Source organism: Chiloscyllium plagiosum, unplaced genomic scaffold (genome assembly GCF_037043375.1).
Source record: "Chiloscyllium plagiosum isolate Xiang-an unplaced genomic scaffold, Cpla_swu_hap1 HiC_scaffold_9, whole genome shotgun sequence".
NCBI classification, from domain to species: Eukaryota; Metazoa; Chordata; class Chondrichthyes; order Orectolobiformes; family Hemiscylliidae; genus Chiloscyllium; species Chiloscyllium plagiosum.
In genome coordinates this window covers 109658648-109668810 of record NW_028270147.1, presented here as the reverse complement: position 1 = coordinate 109668810, position 10163 = coordinate 109658648, and positions in this window count along the sequence as shown.

The window sequence follows — 10163 nt, the reverse complement described above, 5'->3', positions numbered from 1 at the left end:
TGACCCAGTGCAGACCTAATGATGTGGCCTCTTGGCTTGGTGTGGCAGTGTCTTGGGCTGGCAGGGAGACTTTCCAGTCCAACAAGGCAGACTCTTGGTCCAACATGATGGCCTCTCAATTCGATGTGGTGGCCTCTCGGCCCAGCATGCTCGACTGTCAACCCAGCGTGATGGTCACTCGGCCTAGTGTGGCGATCTCTGAGTGGCCCAGCGTGGTTGTCTCTCAGCCCACATAGTGGTCCTTTCTGTATATGGTCGTCTCTCCACCCGGGAAGGCCTCAGCGTGGACTTCCGGTCTCGAGATGATGACTTAAAGTATGATCCCATGGTAGCTAAGTTCTTAAGAAATGCTGTAATGCTTGAACTTTCAGCTTTATTTCTTCATTTTCTACTTAAAACTAAAAAGATCTGCAACGTGTAACTTTGAACTTTATTCTTTCTTTCTACCTTGTTCTTACGATTCTGTACTGAGGTCCTTGTACCTAAGATGGCAACTTGTGAGGTGACGTTACATACTTTTCACTGTACTCCAATACTTTTGTACTCGAGTACACGTGACAATAAACTAAAATAAAAATCAAATCAATATCAATAACACCACCAATTTATGTGGCCTCTGAAAACTTTCTAATTATACAATCACAGTCAATTTGTTAATGTACATTACAAACAGCAAGGGTCCCAGCCCCAATCCCTGTCTTACACCACTGGTCACAGGTTTCCAATCACAAAGACAACCCTCCACCATCACTCTTTGCCTCATATTTGGATCCAATTTGCCAAAATGCCTTGGATCCCATGGGCTCTTACCATAACTCCAGGAAAGGCAAGAGAGGTAGGCAAGTAGTGCAGGAGTCTTCTGTGGCCATCCCCATTTCAAACAAATATGCTATTTTGGAAAATGTAGGGGATGATGGAAACTCAGGGGTACTTAGCATGAGCAGCCAAGTTTCTGGTATTGACACTGGCTCTAATATAATGAGAGTTATATCGGGTTCCAAACGATCGACTGTGTTAGGGGACTCTCTAGCCCGAGGTACCTCACTCACAATGAACATCTCCATTGAATGTCTATTGTTGGAAGTCATTGAGTCTGGTTTTAGAGACAGAATGTCTGACAAATATGAACAGATCAGAGTAAGTCAGCATGGATTTAAAAAGGGTCAGACATCTTTAACTAACCTGGTTACATGTTTTAACGAGGTCACTAATGTGTGAGATAAGGGAATGTGTTGTTTATTTGGACGTTCAGATGACATTCAAGGACGTTCCACACAAGTGTTATAATGTTATAGTTGGAACAAAGAGATGACAGATAAACATATTCTGGATCTTTCTGCAAAATGAATTCTCAAATAAACCTCAGACATGTTGGTGAACTTGGAGTTTTATCAGAGGAAGGAGCTGAAGGAAATCAGTTGTTGGAGGAAAATGGTTCTGGGAAAATTAAAGTGTGTTAAATCAGCAGGGCCAAATAATCTATTTTCAGGAGTGCTTCAGGAAGTGGTTGGAAAATATTAGAAACGTTGATGGTTATCTGTCGACTGTGGAATAGGTCCTACAGAGTGGAAGGAGCGAATTTAACACGATTATTGAAAAATAGAGAGAGAGAGAGAGAGAGAAAATAAGAAATTTTAGACCAATTAGCCGGAAATCAGCAGTAGAGAAAATGCCCAAGTTCATTATAAAATATTTTATAGCTTAGCACTTTGAAAACAGTGACAGAACTGGACAGAGTCAGCATGGATTGTCAAAAGGGAAATCGACTGGAATTGTTAGAGGATGTACTGAGTGGATTTGATAAGGCGGAACCCATGGATATGATTGATTTGGACTTTGTAAGGAGAGTAGATAGGCGGTTCTGTGGGGAAAAACGTGACTCACGAATAGCATGTTGCCTCCCAATTGCCTCAGATCGGCTGCAGGACATTCTGAAGGGGTGGGTGAACAGCTAGCTGTGATGGTTCACATAGACACATAGACACCAATAATATCAGTAATAAATGGAATGAGGTCCTACAAGCAGAATTTAGGGAGTTAGGAACCATATTAAAATGTAGGATCTCAGAGGTAGTAATCTCAGGATTGCTACCAGTGCCATGTGCTAGTCAGAGTCGAAATGAAAGTACAGGCAGGCTGAATGCGTGGCTTGAGAGATGGTGCAGGAGGGAGTGGTTCAGATTTTTGGGACATTCGGACTGGTTCCTGAAGAGGTGGGACAATTACAAATCGAGCGGTCTACACCTGGGCAGGACTGGAACCAATGTCCTGTGGGATATGTTTGATCACGCTCTTGGGGAGGATTCAAAATAGTGTAGCAGAGGGATGGGAACCAACTGAGGAGGTTAGTGGGCAATAAGGAGGGAGTGACTAAAGCTGTAAGGAACTAGATATTGAAGTCAGCGTGACTAAGGTTAAGAGTAGGTAGGGAGCAGATGATGAATGCAAAGGGACAGATGGTCTGAGGTGCATTTGTTTTAATGTGAGAAGTGTAGTAGGTAAGGCAGAGGAATTTAGGGCTTGGATTAGTATCTGGGAGTATGATGTTATTGCTATTACTGAGACTTGGTTGAGGGAAGGGCAAGATTGGCAACTAAATATCCCAGGATATAGATGCATCAGGTGGATAAAGAGAGGGAAGTAAAAGGGATGGAGGAGTTGCGTTACTGGTCAGAGAGGATATCACAGCTGTACTGAAGGAGGGCACTATGGAGGACTCGAGCAGTGGGGCAATATGGGCAGAGCTCAGAAACAGGAAGGGTGCAGTAACAATGTTGGTGCTATCCTACAAGCCTCCTAACAGTGAATGTGGGATAGAGGTACAAATATGTAAACAGATTATGGAAAGATGTAGGAGTAACAAGGTGGTGGTGATGGAAGATTTTAATTTTCCCAACACTGACTTGGATTCACTTAATGTTCGAAGTTAAGATGGAGCAGAATTTGTAAGGAGCATCCAGGAGGATTTTACAGAGTGATGTTGAAATAGACTAACTCAGGAAGGGGCCATACTGGACCTGGTATTGGGGAATGAGCCCGGCCAGGTGGTTGAAATTTCAGTAGGGGATTATTTTGGTAACAGTGACCACAATTCCGTAAGTTTTAGAATGCTCATGGACAAAGATGAGAGTGGTCCGAAAGGAAGACGGCTAAACTGGGGGAAGGCCAACTACAGCAAAATTTGGCAGGAGCTGGGGAATGTGGATTGGGCGTAGCTGTTTGAAGGGAAATCCACATTTGATATGTGGGAGGCTTTTAAAGAGAGGTTGACTAGAGTGCAGGACAGACATGTCCCTGTGAAAATAAGGGATTGAAATGGCAGGATTAGTGAACGCTGGAAGTCAGGTGAAATTGTGAGACTAGCTAAGAGGAAAAAGGATGCATACATTAGGTCTAGGTGGCTGAAAACAGACAAAGCTTTGGAAGAATATCGGGAAAGTAGGACCAATCTGAAATGAGGAATTAAAAGGGCTAAAAGGGGTCACGAAATATCGAACATAGAAGAATACAGCGCAGTACAGGCCCTTCGGCCCTCGATGTTGCGCCGATCCAAGCCCACCTAACCTACACTAGCCCACTATCCTCCATATGCCTATCCAATGCCCGCTTCAATGCCCATAATGAGGGAGAGTCCACCACTGCTACTGGCAGGGCATTCCATGAACTCACGACTCGCTGAGTAAAGAACCTACCCCTAACATCTGTCCTATACCTAGCCCCCCTTAATTTAAAGCTATGCCCCCTTGTAATAGCTGACTCCATACGTGGAAAATGATTCTCACTGTTGACCCTATCTAAACCCCTAATCATCTTGTACACCTCTATCAAGTCACCCCTAAACCTTCTTTTCTCCAATGAAAACAACCCCAAGTGTCTCAGTCTTTCCTCATACGATCTTTCTACCATACCAGGCAACATCCTGGTAAACCTCCTCTGCACCCGTTCCAGTGCCTCCACATCCTTCCTATAGTATGGTGACCAAAACTGCACACAATACTCCAGATGCGGCCGCACCAGAGTCTTATACAACTGCAACATGACCTCAGTACTCCGGAACTCAATTCCTCTACCAATAAAAGCCAGTACGCCATATGCCTTCTTCACCGCACTATTTACCTGGGTGGCAACTTTCAAAGATCTGTGTACATGGACACCAAGATCCCTCTGCTCATCCACACTACCAAGTATTTGACCATTAGCCAATACCCCATCTTTTTGTTACTCTTACCAAAGTGAATCACCTCACACTTAGCTACATTGAACTCCATTTGCCACCTTTCTGCCCAGTTCTGCAGCTTATCTATATCCCGCTGTAACCTGCCACATCCTTCCTCACTGTCTACAACTCCTCCGACTTTCGTATCATCCGCAAACTTGCTCACCCAACCTTCTAACCCCTCCTCCAGGTCATTTATAAAAATGACAAACAGCAATGGTCCCAAAACAGATCCAAGGAACACCGCTAGTGATGGCACACCAAGATGAACCTACTACCCTCTGTCTTCTTCCGGCCAGCCAACTCCTAATCCAAACCTCCAACTCACCCTCAATGCCATACCTCCGTATTTTTTGCAGTAGTCTACCATGGGGAACATTATCAAACGCCTTACTAAAATTCATATACACCACATCTACCGCTTTCCTCTCGTCCACCTCCTTCGTCACCTTCTCAAAGAATTCAATAAGGTTTGTGAGGCACAACCTGCCCTTCACAAAACCATGCTGACTATCCTTGATCACATTATTCCTATCCAGATGTTCATAAATCCTATCCCTTACAATTCTCTCTAAGATTTTGCCCACAACAGAAGTGAGACTCACTGGCCTATATTTACTAGGGTTATCCCTACTCCCCTTCTTGAACAAGGGAACCACATTTGCTAGCCTCCAATCTTCTGGCACTACTCCTGTAGACAACGAGGACATAAAAATCAAGGCCAATGACTCTGCAATCTCCTCCCTTGCTTCACAGAGAATCCTAGGATAAATGCCATCAGGCCCAGGGGACTTATCTATTTTCACCCTTTTCAGAATTTCCAACACCTCTTCTCTACATACCTCAAAGCCATCCATTCTACTTAATTGTGACTCAGTATTCACATTGACAACAATGTCCTGTTCCTGATTGAATACTGACGAAAAGTATTTATTCAGTGTCTCCCCAATCTCTTCAGCCTCCACACGCAACTTCCCACTACTATCCTTGACTGGACCTATTCCTACCCTAGTCATTCTTTTATTCCTGACATACCAAAAAAAGCCTTAGGGTTTTCCCTAATCCTACCAACTAAGGACCTTTCATGTCCCCTCCTTGCTGCTCTTAACTCTCTCTTCAGGTCCTTCCTGGCTACCTTATTACTCTCAATCGCCCCAATTGAACCTTCACGCCTCATCTTTACATAGGCCGCCCTCTTCCATTTAACAAGGGATTCCAATTCCTTATTAAACCACAGCTCCCTCACACGACCCTTTCCTCCCTGCCTGACGGGTACATACTTATCAAGGACACTCAATAGTTGCTCCTTGAACAAGCTCCACATATCAATTACGCCCTTGCCTTGCAGCTTACTTTTCCAAGCCACACATCCTAAGTCATGCCTCACCGCATCATAATTTCCCTGCCCCCAGCTATAACTCTTGCCCTGTAGTGCACACTTATCCCTCTCCATCACTAGAGTAAACGTTTCAAGGAGGGAAGGTGAGAGAAAGACCCTTTCTGCTTTGAATTGATACCAAACATTGAAAAAGCAGGAAGATATTCTCACCAAGTATTTTTCACATACTCGGAGGTCACTGGTGTGGTGTCCTTATATTCTTTATTCTTGCCTTTTCTCTTGTACATGTCATTGAGGAGAACAGAGTCAACCGAGAAGGAAATGAACAGCAGAGTTTGTTTTCTCTGTTGATTAAATTCACCTTGTTTGCTCCTCTGAGCACCTGAAAGAAGGGGCAAGGCTCCGAAAGATTGTATTTTCTAATAAACCTGTTGGACAATAACCTGGTGTCGTATGATTTTTGACCTTGTCTTCTGATCACATTCAGGTTATTCCCACAAGCACTGCATGTTCTTGCTTCTCCAGGTCAGCAGGTGGCGATGTTGACTATGGCTTTCACATTGGTCTCCATCAGAGAGGACCCACAAATCAGGGACAGAGACCAGAGATTGCAGGCCTCGCTCTTGCTCCTCAGTCCCAGATCCGAGCACAATGGGCCCCCTGGAATCCCGAGCCCTGTGCAGAATGCAAATGGTGTGACTGATCCTGCTGATTGTTTCCAACCTCACCAGATCTCCACAGTCACTGAGATTATTTAAATACAGCCTTTGCCTATTAGGGACCCTGATTGATGGGATACAGACTGAAATGGGTTAATAATACAGTATTGGGGGGTTACAGATGCAGATTGTCAAGTGGAAATCTGATGTTGTGGCTCTAACAGAGATCCGGGATTGGGGATTCCTGGATACAAGGTGTCCAGTAAAGATAGGAAAGAGGGAAAACTGCGGGAAGTGGTGGGATTGATCTGGTGCCAGACATTACTGACCAACCTTAGGCCCTGAGATATGATGGAGATGAAGGGTAAACTGTGCCGGGCTTTAACTCACTGTTACCAGAGTAAAACAGGGATTACCCATTTCACAAAAATGGATCTAACAAACCAGGTGCATGTGAAACACCCACCCAGTCCCCGAGAGAGGGAGGGACAAGAACAATGACATTCTCAGACAGAAAGGATGCTAAAAATGGTATCACCCCGAGAGTGAAGGGTGGGGTGGAGACAGTGGCAGCGACATCCCCCAGAGAGTAGGGAAAGTAACATTGACACATTTAAAACTGTATTATCACAAGTGAGAATTCAAACAGACACCCACTCCGTCACACGGTGTTGAAGATGCACTGTCCTCATCAAAACCACGTTTTCAAACCTCTTCATAACACGTAAGGGGAGAGAAACATTGAAAAATGTATTATCATGATTGAGAGATGGTGCATTTAAATCTTGGACCATGATGGTAAACGTTCTGAGCCGTAAACAACACTGGTGTATTGACGTCATTATCTTATTAAACAATATTAAAACCTCGGCCAAACATTTTCCTGCAGACAGTGTATTTAAAATATCAAGAGACTTTCCTCATTGTTGGTTTGATCAGTGACGCAGCAAGGAAACAGCAGCTGCCCCATGAACTCCAACAAAAGAATGAGAACAGGCTCTTCATACGGAGCTGGCTCCCGAGAATCCAATTCAACAGCAGGGACCAAAGAACAAGGAACAATACAGCACAGGAACAGGCCCTTCGGCCCTCCAAGCCTGTGCTGACACATTTTGGCCTTCATCACAGAAACTGTCTTCACCTACAGGATTCATAGCCCTCTATTCCCTTCCTATTCATGCATTATTTATTTATTGAATAATTCTATTCTGTCTGCTTCCACCCCCTCCTCTGGCAGTGTGTTCCAGATACTCAACTCCCTTTGTATAAAATACTTACCTCACACATCTCTTTTAAATTCCCCCGCCCCTTGAACCTCTGTCCCTGAGTAAGTGATGCATACACCCTGAAAAAAAGCCTCATATTTTCCATGCTACCTATGCCGTTCACAACTCTGTAATCTTCTATCAGGACACACCTCATTTTCTTGTATTCCAATGAAAACAAAGTCAGTCTATCCAACCTTTCTTCAGAACTACAATCCCCCATACCAGACAATATCCTGGTAAACATTTTCTGCACCATCTTCAAAACATCCACATCCTTCTGGTAGTGTGCTGACCGGAACTGCATGCAATATTCCAAGTGTGGCCTAACTATTGTTTGATAAAGCTACAGAATAATTTGTCAATCCTTATACTCAGTGTCCCTTCCAATGAAGGCAAGCATGCCATAAGCCTTTTTTACTGCTTTACCTTCCTGTGCTGCCACCTTCAGTGATCCATAAGCATGCACACCCAGATCTCTCTGCATATCAATACTCCAGAGGATTCTGCCATTCATGGTATAATTCCCACCTGTACATCACCTTTCAAAATGCATCACCTCACATTTGTCTGGATTAAGCTCCATCTGCCATTTTTCTATCCAAGCAGCCAACTGATCTATATCATGCAGTATCCTGTGACAAACCTTCTCATTTTCCACAACTCTACCAATCTTTGTATCAACCGTAAACTTACTAATTAGACCAGCTATGCCCTCCTCCAATTCATTTATGTAGAACACCACTGAACCCTGTGGAACATCATGAGTCTCCACCCTCTTCTGAAAACTATCCTTCCATTACTGCCCTCTGTTTCCTGTGACTTAGCCAGTTCTGTGCCCAATGCTGGGAACATTTTAGACAAGACACCTTGTTGCCAGCTCGTTACTGCAACTTGATCCAGTTCATCCAGAAAGAGAAAAAGGACAATGTGCAGATTGTTGAACAGGCCCCTGCACCTGGGCCTGAGGCAGGGGCCCAAGCTCAAACACACTGGCCTCACTTCACACCAACCTTCACAGAGTGCGGGGTCATGAACTCAGGCCATCAGTTCCTCTGGGACCGGGACGGAGTGAGAGAGTAGGGGGAATGTCCAAGAGTCAATAACTATTAAAGCAAGATGGAGAAAGTGTGTTGGAAAGTGTTCAATGGAGGAAACATACTTTGTGATACCAAACATGTTTTGTGATACCCAATACTGACATAGTCCACGTGTATCATAGAATGAAAAAAAGCACAATCTGGAGACAAACAAAAATCACATCAAAGTACTCCGTTTGGATATACCATAGCATGCAGGGCATTTTCATCGTGATGCGGTAAGTATCCTGGTCCGAAAGCTGTTCTCTCTTTTTCTCTCTCTCTCCCCACGATTCTCCAGATGGAGCCGGTTAGATCCTCTCAAAGCCCCAGTTTATTTGTACTGTTCAGTAATGTGGGGATGTCGATGGTGGACTGGGGTACACCTGATGAAGGAGCAGCTTTTCGGAAGCTTGTGGTTTAAAATGAACCTGTTGGGCTAGAACCTGCTTTTGTGTGATTTCTGACTTTGTATTGTTCGGGTAGAGAGAAACAACTGCCTTCTAGTAACTATAGAGTATGCACAGCAGCTGAAGATTATGGGTAATGACTCCTTCCATTAGCCATGAATAAACCCACATTCATTCCAGTCGATTCCAGTGGGAACGACCTGTCAGTTGCATCCCAGATATTACATGGCTCACCACCGCCATCTCCAGGACAATTCGGGAAGGGCAACAAATAACCGACACGTCAACGCCCACCCCATCCCAGGAGAAATCAAAATAAATGGCATACAATTCAAATGATCAAACTGGTGAGGCTTGAATTCATCTCTTTGAAAGACTGGAGCCTCGGCCAGAAACAGAGCCATGACATGGGTGACCCTGGTTTGTCAGACTGAAAGGTGGAGTGTCCTTTGGATTATCACTGGGATCAGCAAAAAATGAATTATACTCAAAGATCTAACAAACAGCTGTCAAAGTGTGCCCACAAACTGCAGAGAACAGCACTTGAGGCTTCGCGTCCCCATCTCCATCCTTGCTGCCCTTCCCCTCTGTCCTGCAGAGGGCGGTGGTGACCCATGAGTTTCTAGAAGTGGATCTGACAGAGGGACAAGGTTCATGCCCTCGGCCTGAGCACAACTGCCTGACCTGCTGTGCTTTCCCAGCCCCACACTTTTTTTCCTAGAAGATTCGATTACTTTACAGTGTGGAAACAGGCCCAACAAGTCCACACCGACTCGCCGAAGCGCAAACCACCCTACATTTACCCCTTACCGAACACTACGGACAATTTTAGCACGGCCAATTCACCTGACCTGGACTGCGGGAGGAAACCCACCCAGAGAATGTGCAAACTCCACACAGTCAGTCGCCTGAGGCGGGAATTGAACCCGGGTCTCTGGCGCTGTGAGGCAGCAGTGCTAACCACTGTGCCACCGTGCCGCCGACTCCAAGCACAACTATCCCTCAGGAGAATGAGCTGTGACACAAGAGGAAATATGGGAGTGTTGGAAAGGCACCGGCAGCCTGGTCAGCCTGCAGAGGGGCAGAAACAGATTTGATGAATGAGCTGAGATGCAGACTCAGGCTTTCAGAGTCACATAGTTTACATTGTTACTGACCGTGGCTCCATGGGCAATGCTCCTGCCTCATCGTCAAA